This window comes from Lissotriton helveticus, chromosome 4_1 (assembly GCF_964261635.1).
Source record: "Lissotriton helveticus chromosome 4_1, aLisHel1.1, whole genome shotgun sequence".
Taxonomy (NCBI): Eukaryota; Metazoa; Chordata; class Amphibia; order Caudata; family Salamandridae; genus Lissotriton; species Lissotriton helveticus.
In genome coordinates, this window is record NC_136063.1 from 2,069,394,705 (window position 1) to 2,069,410,980 (window position 16,276).

Sequence of the window (16,276 nt, forward strand, 5' to 3'; positions counted from 1 at the left end):
AGTCAATTGCTGGTGTTGGAATTGAGTATTGAAGTGAGGCTCTACTAAGGCTGGGCTCAGCTTCCTCAAATCACTGTCCACCATAAAGTCCTTTTTTTAATGACTGAGTTGTACTGTGCTCTCAGGGTCAACCTTTGGCTGCCTACAGCTGGATGTTGGATCCCTTTGGGTGGAACACTGTAAGGACAGGGCAGGTTTGGAACCACTGGGTCCCAGGTTTGCCATAGCCCAACAGAGTCCATCTCGGGGAGGTCCCTACACAAGGGTAAGAGAGATCCCTCAGAGGGTTGAGGAATTTTCACCTGGCTAGGGCTACTAGCCCCTAATCTGCTGATGGGGGGGGGGGGTCCTCTGGACAGGGGGCCATTTGGGGTCCACTGACCTCCCTGACCTCTGCAGCCCTGGGCAGACCGAGGCAGGGTAGAGAGGGGCAGGTTACCTGCTCCAGACTGGGTACCACCTTGGAAGGGTCCACTGTCATCAGGGGCTCTGCCAGGCCAGGCCTGACTACCTCTGGGGTAGTTCCTTCACAAGGGGTAGGGTCAGTTCCCTGAGGAGGCTGACCGTCACCTAAAGTCTGGTGGAAGGGAGACTTTTCTTCCTCCCCAATGATCTCTGTCTGAGTGGAGTGATCCATAGTCTCAGGCTTCACGACACTAAAATCTGTCTGGGTTTGGGCTGTGGCCCTCACAGCCCCACTAACCTTTTCAGGAAGGCCTACAATCTTGGAATGGGCCTCTTTTTCTACCTCAGCCCAGGCTGAGAGTTCTAGATCATTGCCTAGTAAACAATCTACAGGCAAGTCTGGGGACACTGCCACTCTCTATGGGCCAGTGACCCCTCGCCAGCTGAGATTTATTACAGACATGGCATGATCTGACTTGACTCCATCAATATTCGTCACCTGGTATGAAAACCCAGGTAAAAGCTGTTCTGAGGGTACTAGCCTCTCTGTCACCATGGTGATACTAGCCCCTGTGTCCTATAGGCCACAGCTGTCTGACCATTGAGGTGGGGCTCCTGTTTGTACTTGCCCAAGGTATTAGGACAAGCAGTGAAATTGGAAAACCCCATGCCACCATCACAGACTAGAGTTGCTGTAGAAGGGGACCTGGTTAGGCCAGAGTCCACCTGAGTTCCCCAAGAAAACCCAACCAAATTGTTGGGGGTACTCCCACCACCTAGAGGATTACTGCTAGTAGTAAAACGAGGTGTTGGAGTATTACTTGGAGGAATATTTTCCTTTTTGCTTGCTTTTGGGCAACTGCTGTCAGTTTTCCAGTGGCCATGTTTCTTACACACATGGCAATAAGGTTTCTTGGTAGGAGAGGAAGGAGTTTGGGACCCACCCCCTTCAGAGGATTTTTGGGGTCCTGTTGTGGATTTATCTTTAGATTTATCCCCACCTTTCTCTTGTGGCTTAGTAGAATCTTTCTTCTGGTCACCACCCTGATTTTTAGGCCTAACCCTGGTTCTGACCCATTTGTCTGCCTTCTTTCCCAATTCTTGGGGAGAGGTCAGATCAGAGTCTACCGGGTGCTGGTGTAAAAGCTGGTTCTGACAATTATTAAGGACCTGCTCCCTCATAATCAAAATATACAATCCTGTAAAGTCTTGCACTTTGCTGCCCAGTAACCGTCCTTCCAGAGCCTTAGTAGCACAATCAACAAAGTCCACCCAGTCTTGAGTCTGAGCTTTTTGGGTATCTCTGACCTTCAACCTATACTGTTCAGTGGTTAGGCCAACCCCATCAATCAGAGCACTTTTCAAGACTTTGTAATTGTCAGCATCCTCTTCTCTAACAGTGAGGAGCTTGTCTCTACCTTTTTCTGCAAAGGAGAGCCACACGATTGCTGCCCACTGCCTTGGGGGTACCTGCTGTACTTTGCAGGCCCTTTCCAGTGTAGTAATCCATTTGTGGATGTCATCCCCTGACTGATAGGGAGGGACAATCTTGTTTAGGTTTCCATGGTCATAAGACCTATCACTACCACTAGAGATATTGCTGCCACCATGGAATTCTAGTCCCATCTTTTTTTCTCTCTTTCAAGAGCTAGGGTCTCCTTTTCTAAGGCTACTTCGTGTCTCCTTATCCTAATATTGACTTCTCTAATTCTAGCTTCATGCTCCCTCTTCTCAGGGGAGGTCATCCTCCCATCATGAGAAGAGGCAGAAGACCCTATGGATGTGCCAGAATGGTCAGATTCCACTGAAGGTGATCTGTCCCTTCTAGGCACATCACCAGGTCTACTTGGGAGGAGGCCCATTCTGGCCTTCCTCATCTCCAGGTAGACTTGGATTCCCCAGGTTGAATCCACTGACATCAACCTGGTCTGCATCATCATCATCATCAGGGTCCTGGTGGGGCATCCCACTATGGTTCTCCTCTTCTGATGTCTGCTCCCCATCTCCATTGCCTAGCCTATCAGGATCTGAAGTTTTTTCCAAGTCATCCAACACTAATATGTCTATCAGGCATTGGGTAGTGGGACTTTGTCCTTGCTTTAATATTCTTATGGCACACAGACCCCTTAACTCTTGGAAGGAGAATGTGTCATACTTAGATCTGCCCTTGGCTGACATCTGCAGAGACCCACTAGGTCACAGCTTTCCAAACTTTTTATGTTGGTGACACACTTTTTAGACATTCCTGCTTTAGTGACACTGTAATGCGGAACCCCCTGAACCAAATAAGGAGAACATTTTGGAAAACTAGTGGGCAAATGGTGCATTTTCAAGCAAATTTTATAAAGCAGGGAGGTTAATAAAGTAATTGTGAATCTGTTCTAACAAAGACAGCACCCCCAAACCTGCAGATCATCTTTCACTTGATCATCATGTCTACATTTCACGGAGGCGTACTTCCTCCGCCACTGCCTACCTACCTACTCACAGACATCCCTTTCCCTAATGTTGAGATTAGGCCCAACCTGGCTCATCCAGGTAAATGCAACACAGCTCTTTGCCAACAATAGCAAATGCAAAAATGTTAATTCCATCTTTCTGCCTTCATTATGCATTGCAAGCTACTGAAGAACCCACCAACAGCAAATGTAGGTGGTGTGGAATATGTTCATGACCTTGAAGGCAATGTTGTGCAAAAAATAGAAAAATTTAAAAATGGAAAATAGGCCAGACTGGAGAGAAAAAGAGAACTTACGCCTTAAATATAGGGCTACATTTTGCATGTGGCCATTTCTAAGTGCAGTTGTTTTCAGCTCTTCACTGATTGGACGTGGACAGCTAATTGTTTTTACCTAAAAGATTTTGCACTCTATTTTAAAACCACGTCGTACTGTATCATGCAGGTGTGTGTTTGTTGTGTGCTTCTTTTAATTTATCCATTGCACTTTCTAAAGCAGATACACTGAATGAAAAATTCCTTCGAGTTAATGACAAGTACTGCTCCAAATCAATAGATGCTCATTTTTTTAAATTTAGATGAGTCGTAATTTCTTCTGTCACCAAACTTTCTGAGGAACACCTCAAATGACAGCTAGGAAAAACTCAGCACATCTCTCTCTGTATAAACTAATACCCACGTCTCATGTTTAGCAGTCTGACACACTTCTGGCCTCGGTCTGCACTAAAGAAACTTTAAAAATCTAATTTGAAAATGAAGAGAACATATTAATGCAGTTGGGGGCTGGGTGGAGGGGACTGGTAGATAATGCCTGAGTGGAGCCTTTTTCAAGCAGTATTACAAGCTGCATTCACGGGTACATGTTCTAATCTTTCTACATATGCTGCATGGTGCCTTAGCGCCTGAAAGTGCTAGGAAATGTGTTCATAGCTGCGAAGGTTTCAGATTGCCCCGCGTGACATTTTCATAATATCAGTGCGATTATTAGTGACATTTGATCAAGTATGAGTGACAAGCAAAATTAAGGAATGAAGTGAAGGGAAACATATAAATATCCCAAATTACAACCATTTGCACAACGAGAAACTTTTTTAAGCAGTTTAATGTATGATATGTTACGTCATTTCTTTATGAACTCCAGCAAATAAAACACGTAAACATTGCCATACGTCTTTATCAGCTACAATCTACTTACTGACATTGCAGAAATTAGGAATAATTGTTTCTAGGTGAGTTGAAAAGTTAATTCTAGGCACGGTATTGCAGTGCTTTCTTGTCCAACTCAATGGCGCTAACAGTAATATTAGCTGCAGAGAAGGATGAAATGGATAGCCAGCCCTGCTGGACAGCACCGAAGGCAGCCAAAACGTGATCGGCAAAATGATGGGAAAACATTAGGATCTTTGCATCGCACAGTGATGCCCTGAGTGACTGACAACTCGCTGTGTGAGTCACCCACTCCACCTCTGTAGTCTACTTCATGTTGGGCATTCCCTTCATGGGGTCTGTGTGGGCTGACGGATTAAAGTTCCCTCTCTGACACAACATTAAAAAATTTAATTTGATTGACATTATTAGCATTTATTTTGTTTTATATATTTATACTGTTGTTATATATAACAAAAATAGTAGAAGTTATGACGAGTACCTGAAGTTAAGTGGCAGGCGTTGGGTAGATTATCGTCAGTGCTAGCCGGCTGTAATAATGTGGGGTGGCGCGTCGGTGACATTTCATGAGTCGGCACAGGCAGCTCTGCTAAATCAAGCAGCTGGCCGTCAGTGACCCCAGCGGCAATTATCGCCTTGGTCGGTTCACCAGAGGCTGCGGCCAGCTGTGTTATCTGAAACACAGACAACACAGGCAGAAAGGCGCGCACTATGCCCTACCTCCATTCTTGAACACCCACCGTTTCTTCCTCGTCCTGAAACTTCGCATGTGCCGCGCGCACACTCTCATGAACGTTGCAGTACCGCCGTCATCCCGCGACACACCCACCATTAGCAGGCGACACAGTACTGTGTCGCGACACAGAGTATGGAAAGTTCTGCACTAGGTACTGCCTTTAACCCCTTCCATGCTCATAACGAGCTGAGCTCGTCATGAGTTGCCCGCTCGCATGCTCATGACGAGCTCAGCTCGTCATGTAACGCGGTTATTTTAAAAATGCAGCACAGCGCGAAAAAAGCCGCCGCACGCATGCGGTTAAAGCCATGACTAGTAAGGTGTGGTTTGTGCACCTACCTACACTATTTGGTTTCCTACTAAACCTTGTAGTCAGGGTGTGCTAAGCCCTTAACACCTACAACTGCTAAATTCAGTAGAACTTACTGTATTCTAAGCTTGATTCATATGTACCTATGATAGAGCGCGCGAGGCCACCCGGCCAATAGTTTTCGCCGTTTCCGGCTTCAGGGCCCATATACTTTCCAAATCACCATATACATCGATCGGGTGACTTCACGAGCTCTACCAGGTTGATGTGTGTGTGTTCCCTGCTACCAAATTTCCGGTGCACCCGACTTACCATCCACCGATGCGGGTGCCTAATGACCACAATGAATCAGGGAGCTAGCTGTAAAAGAAAGGCAGCAAAATACAAACCCAACCAATAACATTCAAATATTGTTTAAAATGACCACGGACAACTGGAAGTTTTAAAAATGTTTATCTAAAGTTCAATATTTTCTTGCATGAGGTACAGTAAAATAAGGCAATCAATAACCAAGATAACGTAAATCACATAAGCATGAAGAAATAATGACAGAGTAATCATCAAGGTACTAAATAAAATGTTGCGAGAAAATACTATGCAAGTCAGTATTATCTAGACAGGGATAGACTAAGTGTGGGTGACTATAGGAGAGCTTATAATGAATAACACGCTTCACTTAAGGTGAAGGGGCCTTTGAACAATCTAGGCAACGAAGTTCTAGACCATATCAGGAAATGACACACTGCTATGCAAAATATAATTTCTAACAAATGAGAAGGCATAGGAATAACTTTGCAAAAATTATAAATGACTTTCAATAGTTGCAGAAAGGCATGGAAAATATCACATATGCAATGTTGAACTTTATTAAAGCAAAAGTTAGAAATTCAGAAGGTGCAAGAATTTCAAGAGGTTCAGAGCAATATTTACCTAGAAAGGTGTGGAAACCAAACCCTGGCCACGGGTCAGTTAAGGACAGGAAACCCTCAAGGAAGGATACCCCTCAAAGGACAGCAGGTGCAGAATGGACACCCAGGATAGGACAGGATACCCTCGGAATAGGAATCAGGACAGGACCCTCAGGACAGGACAGCAAACCCTCAGGACAGGACCCTCTTCAGGACAGGACCGGAACCCACAGTTCGGAAGCAACGCCTGCGCTCCACCCGCTCTGCAGCTATCGATCAAGACCCCGATTGGGTCAGCGAACTCCCAGCTAAGTGCCTTGCCAGCACTTTAAGGTTCAGTAGAACCTTAGTCTATGGTCAAATTCGGACAGAGTGCTCCGCAGCGCTCTGTATCTTCAGTCACCTATTGAGTGCGTTGGGTCAGTGACAGGTCAGCTAAACCAGACAAGTCGGACGGTTCACTAGGTGAACCCATGGTAGATATACAGTTTGGGGACAGTGTACCACCCCCCAATGTTGCAAAGTGTCAGAATCCCTCAATTTCGATTGGTCCTAAGGTAGGGTTTGGGTAACACACCAATCACAATACACGATTTGAAGCCTTCATTAACATATTTGGGTACCGCCTAGCAGGTTTGGGGTTCCCAGGAGAAACTGTGCAGAAACACAATGACAATTTAACATTGTATCATATGAGGAGCAACATTCGCTGTTCTCGCAGGGCAGAGGTGACTTTCTCAGGAGCATCTCGCCCATCACTGCCAACTGGCTATGTTCCATCAGCCAAGGTCCCTCGTGCTGCCGAATGTCGCACAGGCGCAGAAGGGACCTCCAATATGGCTCTCCTCTCACTCAGACCCCCATTTCCCGCGGTACATGAAAAGTAAGCGAAAACAAATTAATACATAATAATGTCATTATGAAAACACATCACAGGGTTTGTACTTTTAACTCATCATCAAGAAATAAACTTATTGCATCTAAATGTTAGCTACATTGATACGGACACAAGAGCAGTGGCACGAGCAGTACCACATGATAAGCACAGCTATGAATTACGCATGCGCATAACTTTCCCTCCACTTCTGCAGACGCGTCAGGACACGTGAGTGTGGCTGACGCATGCGCAGTAACTAAAATACAAGCGGCGGCCATTTTTAGGGACACGGATTAATTCATTAGAAATACACATAGGCAAGCTTCGGGAACTTTGCCTAAACAAAATAAATGTTAGTAAAACATACACTTTTGTTACCTTATTACACATAAACGAGGTTCTTGATTTCGGCAAGCCGCAAAATATGCGAAGCTTTGCTTCATCAATCCCCTCTTTGATGATATCTACTATCATCACAAATTATAATGGAACCAGATGCCAACTTTCTTTCACACTTTATAAAGTTCTATTTCTTCCAGCAACCGTTCTAACTTTTCTCTTTCAGTTTTAGCAGGGTGAGAAGTCTTCACCTTTTTGTATATCTGATCATTCACTTCCTCTAATTCAATCTCATCCACACTTCGTTTCACTCCTCTTGCATTTACCTCGTGCTTTTTGGTGCGCTTGCGGTATTTACAGCATAAGAAAATGGAAAGTATAATAAGACCTATAATACCAATTGGCATCAGAATTTTGAATAATAAGCTTTTACCTATGCTAGCAAGCCAATGACCTACATTTGAGAGACCATCTACTAGTCTCTTCCAGGCACTATCAACCTCGAGTGGTTTGAGTTCCTTTGCCAAATTAGTAATGTTTTTCACATATCTTTTGATCTGCACACTTTTATCCGGAATATAAGTGCAACAATGTTGCGCCTTCAACATTCGGCAGACTCCGCCCTCTTTCGCTAATAAGGTGTCAAGAGCAAGTCGATTTTGTAAAACCATTGATCTGATCGCAACCATTTCGGTATTGACCAGCAGAAATCCATGAGCTGTTTCAGTAGACAGCACATCTACTATAGTAGACAATTTGCAAATTCTGTGAGTATTCAGAACCACTCCCACTCCAGGTATCAGTGCACTGAAAATACTACCCATAATTTCACCTATACTCTCTCTTTTACTACGCACTAAGCCATTAGTAACTTCATTGCTTCCAGCTTTTCCATTCGCATGGTATATTTTCGGGAAAACAATGCCAAAGTAGCAGCTTCCATACCAGTGATCCGGCAATTTGAAATAAGCCTTGTCCCCACAAATGTAATAAATTCCAGGAAACACAGGCTCTGACCCATTTTTGAAACCCCAACCTCCAATTACCTTGTAATTATGTTCGCATTCACTGGAACCAATGAAAACATTATTATAATAGCTAGTCTTCTCGCGGTGAAGACATAGCTTGCCTTTCTTTTCAAAATCCAGCAACAGAGCAGGACCCGCTCCACCAGATGAGGTGCCTTCCATGTTTTCTGCCCACTTTGGCTTTTTCTGACTTTCGTCATTAGCCTTCTTCTGAATTTTAATTCTCCTTTTCTCTGCCATGTTCAGGAACATCTTTTCCTGCTCACGCAAAGAACAAGTCAAGTTATCTCTGTGTGCGTCTGCTATGTCAATGTTCCCTATAGTCAGAAAGTAGTCTCCCATATATCTTATGGTGTCAGTTTTGGTATGTACAGGATTCAAGTTCCCACGTATAGGAAGTTCAGAAAAAATCACGTCATTGTTAGAGTAATAATACTGTAACGGTCCCCTTTTGTAAAATAAACTAGCTAAAATGCTACAGGAAATTCCATATGTCAATGGCAGATGATGGTATGTCACGCCTTCAGCCACCGAAGTAGGTAGCTTCATGCAGACATAGCAATCTTCAATTTCCATAGTCTCTACATAGTGTATTAACAAATTTGCGAAAACATTTAAATGTGTCCTGTTCTTCATTCCATGATAATGTAGTCCTCCCTCATCTGATGCTTCTAAGTCTCGTTTAGTTTGTCTCAATGCTCTCTCATGTCTTTCTACACTCTGTGTTGTTAGCTCCTCATTGTCAGTATTTACAACTTCAGTAGGGACAATGTTAGTATCTTTACTTACAGCAAAGGGAATGAAAATTGTTAATCCTATCCAGATAACTATCAGTACTACTACACTACATATACACACCTTGCAACACGTCTTAAAACGGCTGCAACTAGGTCTACCATTCACTGTTGAATCAGACATTTTAGCTCAAAAGGAGTGTTCACACCCCTCTTTTTGGCTTTTTACACAACTAGCTTACTTTGTGCAAATTCACGGTGGTTCGTCTTCCTCTTCAGCTGAGTACTCTGGGACAGGCTCTCCGTCGCTCACGTCAGTTATATCAAGATCTTCAAGTTCCTCCAAAACCAGTGTCCATTCAGGAGACTTGTACTTTTTGTTTTGTCTTTTTATTCGCTCACTCCTTCTTTTGGAAGAGTCTTCTTCTTGCTCTGCTATCCGAGCACTTCTTCTTGCCTCTGCACGTTTTTCTTCCACTGTCTTTATCCTAAGTCTCAATCTTTTTACAAACCTAGGCTCAAGGTTGTTTCTTTTCTTTAGTCTCTTAGTCGGTACTTGGACTTCACTTTCTTTTCTTATTTTCTTGTTTTCTCTATCTTGTGGTAATTCTTCTCCACTTTCTTCTCCTACTTCCCTTATCTGGCTAGTTCCAGGGCTAGCATCAAATTCTTCTGCCTGGTTGCTAATCTGGCCTTGTTCAGGAATATTTTGTTTTTGGCTTTCGATTGTCTTTATTTTTGTTTCTGTTTCCTGAACCCGTTCTTCTAACCCTCTCTGATCCTGTTCAAGCACTTCGATCTCTTGATTTTCTTCTGCTCGAACTATCACTCTTTTTCTAGTCTCTCCCTTATCTGCATCAGGTGTTCGCGGTGGTGTATCGAATATCTGCTCTGTCCCTGTCTGACCTTCTCCTTCCTCAGTTTTTATTTGAATCTCAAGCGGCTGAGGTTCTTCGCCTGTGCCTTGCTTTTCCTGACTAGTCCACTCTCTACCTTCACTAAGTCGTTCTCTTGTTCTGATAGGATCTTCGGTCAGATCAATCATCGGTATCCATTCTTCTGGCCATATGCTTGGCAGCTCGTCTTCAGCTACTCCTGGCTCAGTTTCCTGGACCTCTTCAGCAGGCTGGATTCTTGGCAGTTCGTAGTCAACTACTCCTGGGCCAACGTCTGCTGTTCCTGCAACCTGACTGGTGCTGGGCTGCTCGTTGTCAGTTGCTTCTGGTCTGGCTCCTTCAGGGTCCTCTGCTGGTTGCCCTTCTTCTTCAAATCCTCTGTCTGGCAATACCTTCTGGGTGTGTCCAGCGTGGATCCACTGAGGAACACCTGCGACCTTCACTGCAGTGGTTGTCACCAGGATTACTTGGCGTTTCTTTCCCCACCTTGGTGCCAGACAGCTTGATCGAGTGTGCTTCTTTATTTTGACCCAATCTCCTGGAACCAAGCTGTGGAGAGGAGTCGTTGGATTGAGGATGCCGTCGTCTCCAATCTGGCGAGAGATAGAACACACTTGGTCACCCAATCTTCTGCAGTATTCAAGCACCAAATCATCAGTAATACTCAACAGTTTGCTTCCTGGCACCCATGCTTGTCTCATCACTCTTCCCATAATGATTTCATGGGGACTTAGGCCTGTCTTGCGGTCTGGAACACTTCTCAGTCCCATCAGGACCAGGGGTAGGGCCTTCACCCAGGTCATGCCAGTAGCATCTGTCAGCTTTGCTAGTCTGTTTTTGATAGTTCCATTTACTTGTTCCACTATTCCAGAAGCCTCTGGGTGGTATGCACAATGGAGTTTCTGCCTTATTCCAAAGGCCTTACAGAGTTCAGCCAGTATGTCATTCTGGAAATGTCCACCCTTATCTGATTCAATAATGCATGGTATTCCGAACCTAGGTATCAGTTCTTTTAGTAAACACTTCGCTACTGTCAGTGCGTCACTTTGAGGAGTAGGGTAAGCTTCTACCCATTTTGAAAATACGCAAACAATGACAAGGACATATCGTTTCCCTTCACAACGGGGCATGGTGATGAAATCAACCTGTATCCTTATAAAGGGACCCCCTGATCTCCCAATCTTGCTCAGTTCAACCATTGTCCTCTTGCCTGGGTTCATCTGTTGACATGACAGGCACCTCTGGCAAAGGGACTCTGCTACCTTCCTGAACTTTTTACTGTACCAAGTCTGTTGAAATACCAGAATCATGGCATCCCTACCAATGTGTGATCCTTCATGTATTAATCTAGCCATTGTGCCAAGCAAGTGTCGGGGTAACACAGGCATACCAGTTGGGCCCAAGATGACACCATCCACACGTCTCGGTCTACACCCATCCTCCTTCCATTTCTCTCTTTCTTGCCAAGGAGCCGACTCCTGCCACTCTCTCACCTCATCCCATGTAGGCACTTCCTCAAACACCTGAAGCTGGCAGCTGGTTCCTGGCCCCCCTCGTTTTGGATTTACAATATACCGATCTTTGGCACACCATTGAGCCACTCGATCAGCATAATCGTTTCCCAGTGATACTCTGTCCATGCTCCTTTGATGAGCAGTACATTTTACCACTGCCAGTTCTTTGGGCAACTGGATGGCCTCTAAAAGGTCATGAACAACTTTTGCATTCCGAATGGGAGTACCTGAGGAAGTCATGAATTCCCTCTGTAGCCATAATTGGCCAAAGTCATGCACAACGCCATAACAGTACTGACTGTCAGTATACACTGTTATGCGTAAGTCCTTCCCAATTTTGCAAGCCTTTATCATGGCTATCAATTCGGCTACTTGTGCAGACTTGATGTTATAGAGGTAACCTGCTTGTTCAATTTTTGTGAAAGACACTACTGCATAAGCAGCACTCAAGCCTCCTAATTCATGTCTTAGACAGGAACCATCCACAAATAGTTCTTTATCATGCTCAGGCAATGGTACTTCTTTTATGTCTGGGCGTGGCTTAGTACTGAACTCTGTCAGGTCAATACAATCATGTTCATCATCATCCCCACCTTCTATTTCCAATGGGTCGGGGAGTAAGGTGGCAGGGTTCAGAATACCGCACCTAACAATGCTTACATTTGCTGCACCCACAAGAATCCTCTCGTATTTAGTCAGCCGACTAGGGGTGAGATACTGTGTTTTAGTTCTGGTCAATAGAATTACCACTCCATGTGAAACATACACGGTCACAGGATGTCCCATGACAATGGACTCACTCTGTTCCAAACTTGCACAGGTAGCAGCTACCGCTTTCAGACAGCCTGGTAACCCAGCAGCTACTGGGTCCAATGTGGCAGAGAAATAAGCCACAGGCCTTCTGGTCGTGCCATGTTCTTGAGTCAGGACAGACAATGCGCAATTATCGCGAGTGTCACAGAAAAGGGCAAACTCTTTGGAATAATCTGGCATTCCCAACGCAGGGGCTGTACACAGACAATTTTTCAGTCTTGTGAAAGCCATTAAACTTTCATCGTCCCACTGTACAACATCTGGCATTCCTCTCGTGGTCATTTTTATCAAGGGCCTGGCTAAGGCTGCAAATCCCAGAATCCACTGCCTGCAGTACCCTAATACACCCAGGAACATTCTGACATCTTTTTGAGTACGGGGCAACTGCATTTTTTGAATTATTCCCACTCTTTCTGATGTGACTTTTCTGACACCCTTTTCTATTTGGTGTCCCAGATATTTTACAGATTTCGCACAGAACTGTAGTTTGTCAGGGGCTACTTTATGCCCTTTCTCACACAGATGATTTAGGAGGGCAATGGTGTCAACTACACAGTCCCGGTGACTTTTAGACGCCAGTAGAAGGTCGTCTATGTACTGCACTAACACAGAGTTCCCAGGTAAGATCAAAGTCTCTAGACATTTTTTCAAGATCTGATTAAAGATAGAGGGGCTCTCTGTATACCCTTGAGGGACCCGGTTCCAACAATACACGTGACCCTCGAAGGCAAATGAGAAAAGAAATTTGCTGTCGGGGTGCAGGGGTATCGAAAAGAATGCATGACATAAATCAATCACAGTGAACCATTCAGCATCCCAAGGAATCTGGTACAATATCACTGCAGGGTTCGGGACAATAGGGCAGCAAGGAACTACAATTTTGTTAACCTTTCTCAGGTCCTGCACTACCCTATACTTGCCACTAGGCTTTTTGATGCCCATAATCGGTGAGTTACATGGGCTGCTCATCACTTCCTGTATGATGTCTCCTTCTAATAATTTTAGTATTTCCAGAGTGACACCTGCTTTCACTTCAGCATTCATTCGGTAAGGCCTAGTGTTAGGATATACTGCATTGTCCTTGATGGCTATCTGTATGGGGTCCACATCTTTCATCAAACCCACATCTTTTCCAGTGAAATCCCACACTTCTGGCTTTACGGCTTCCTGGAGTTCTTGGGGCAAGTCCTGCAGGGTCAATCTTTTAATTTCTGAGTCAGGTCTAAGCAACAATAATTTATAAATGCCGTCTTCATCTGGGGTCTGTATTTCAACACCCTTTGGTGTGCAAAAGATGGTACAGTTCATTTTGCACAGCAAATCACGTCCCAGTAGATTCACTGGACTGGTGTCACAGACGACAAATCTATGCATCTGTTTAAAATTTCCAATTGAAATCTCCATTGGTTCGGTAACAGGAGTACTAATCAATTGATTAGATACACCTACTACTTGGATATTTTCTCCCGAGAGGGGTAGGTTTGGAACGTCCACTGTTCTTACAGTAGAACGGGTAGCGCCAGTGTCCAACAGGAAGGTGACATCATTTCCGTCAACCTTTCCTTCAATATATGGTCCAGACTGGTCTACCGGCAAGGTAGCGCCAAGTACGCACTCCTCGTCCTCCCCTCTCAGGCCCCGTCAGTCCTGATCGTTACAAAGGAAGGTATCATTTAGCAGATACTGCGAAGTTGCTGTATTTCTGTTCTCCCCGCTTTCCCAAACCTCTATCTCTTCATTTTCTGCCTGTCTTCCCCTGTATACCTGCTTGGGTGCTCGAGGCACCTGAACTGTTTTTACCTGGGGTTGAGTCTTTCTTGGTCTTTCTTTCTGCGTCTGTGGAGTTAAATCAGGAGTTTTCTCATTAACATCGACTAATTGGGGACACTCGTTTCGCCAGTGTCCAATTTCGCCGCACTGATGGCAGGGAAATTTTTTCATAGCCTCTTCCCTGCTAAATTTGGGCCAGGGCTTTCCTCCACCCCCTCCCCCAGGACCTTTGTTCTCAGCATTTTTAACCATGTTACTCAATTGTTTTTCCTGTTGTTCTGCGAGCTTCACCTGAGCCCACATAACCTTCTCCTTAAGGGCCTTTTTCTTTTCTGCCATCTCGTCCTCGCAGTACTTAGCGTACCGCAGGACCTCATCCATTTTCTTAGTATGCCAACAGATTTTATTATCTTTTATCCACTGACAAATTTCAGGTCTTAAACCATTTACAAACCTGTAAATAAAGTGCGTCATATCCTTCAGGTCGATGTTATCAATACCGCTGTATGTTTTAAATACCTGCAATAACCTCTCATAGAAGGAGTGCACTGTCTCGTCCCTTTCCTGGGTTGTCCTATCTATTTTTGTCCAATCAGTTTCCTTTGCGGGCACCTTTTCTTTCAAATGCTGAATTACCTGCTCATATTTTCGCATGACATCCTTTGATGGCTCTCCAGTTTCCTTGTTTCTGGGGTACTCCTCACTCGGCCAGTCTATGTTTATTTTACACTGGGTCCATAAATCTACTGGAACCACAATGTCGAAAAACCCATCCAGGTCTTTCCACAGACATTTCTGTACCTTCACGAACCTTTCCACCTGCCTGTACCAGTCAACTGGTTTCTCTCGTAATTTTGGGAAATCGTTCGTGAAGGACACAATATCCTGCCTAGACCAGGGGACATGCACATATTTCCCCCCTGGAACTTCGCGCATGGGGCATAACTGCTCAGGTTTTTCTACCTCTCTTAAAGCAAACTCGGGAGTCACTTGTCGGGAGCGAACCTCTTCCCTCTTTTTCGCCCACCTGCTTCTCCATCTTTCCACATCTCCCCATTTCTGCAGTACCCCCATTAATTCTTTAATCTGCAACTTCTTCCCTGCCACATTCAGGTGTTCTATGTCTTTGTCTGAGAAGTCTGCTCTGTACGGTTTCTGTAAGGGCTTGGATTTTGAGATATCTACCCCCATACTAACTGCTGTTTCGGTCAGTTTTTCGTGGAGCACTCTGGTGTTCCTTGTAAAGCTTTTACATATGAACGACAATTCTTCTTCAGAGTAGGTATTCAATCGATCCAACCCCACATTTCCTGCCATTAATTCTTCTATTTCGACCCTCAGCTTGTAGAGATCTAAAGGCTTTGTTTGCGGAGTCTGCTTCTCTAATTCACGACTCCAACTCTCAATTTCATCCGGAGTTACCAGAGAGACATTCCTAGTACCTGTTGCTGTCTCTAATTTAATTTCTTTTGTATTAAAAGGGTTATACCTCTGCTGTATTCCCTTTCCAGTCTGTTTGTTTGGCAATTCCAAAAACGCAACTTCAGACTCGCACTCACTGGACTGATCATCTATGATGATCGGTTCCTGTCTCGGGGTTGCCATGACTGGGGTCATAACTGGAGTAATCGGATTTCCCTGACCATTTCCGTATAACGGGACCACCGGTCCAATAGTTACTGGAATAGTCAATGCCTCAGGACTGGTATTTAACTGAGAAATTTTCTGAATTATTTCTGTTCTTTGTCTAGCTAGAGCCTCTTGCTCCTTTTCCACTAGTACCCTTCTTAAAGTTGTGTCATGTAATATCTGGGGGGTCAATGGAGGAGTAAAACTCGGGGCAGTAGGATGCGTTTCACTTGGTCCTCCCCCATAATTTGGTTTCGGGAATAAAGTTCCAGTATTAAAGGACCTGCGCTCTTCCCCATATGGAGGTTGAACAAAAGGCAGTCCTGAATTCGATGGTTTCTCTTCGCTTTCATACAAGGGTCTGGGAAAAAAGGTTTTCGTACGTGAATATTTTTCTTCCTGACTTGCGGGCACTTTGGGATATATATCCCTTGTTTCCGTCAGTTCGGGTTTTTCAGGATAGGGCAATACTTGACCACCCCCTCCCAGTCCCATGGACCTGTCTTCTTCTTTTAGGAAGTGGCGTCGGGGAACATCTCCTACACTGGAAGGTCGGGTTCCCTCATTGTAAGGTGGCGGACTTCTGGTACAGATGTCATCTATTAGTTCATCATCTGAATCCCCCAGGGCCCCCCAATGCTTACATTTTTCAGTACTTTTCTCACCCGCTCCAATGTTATGACATGCCGGCA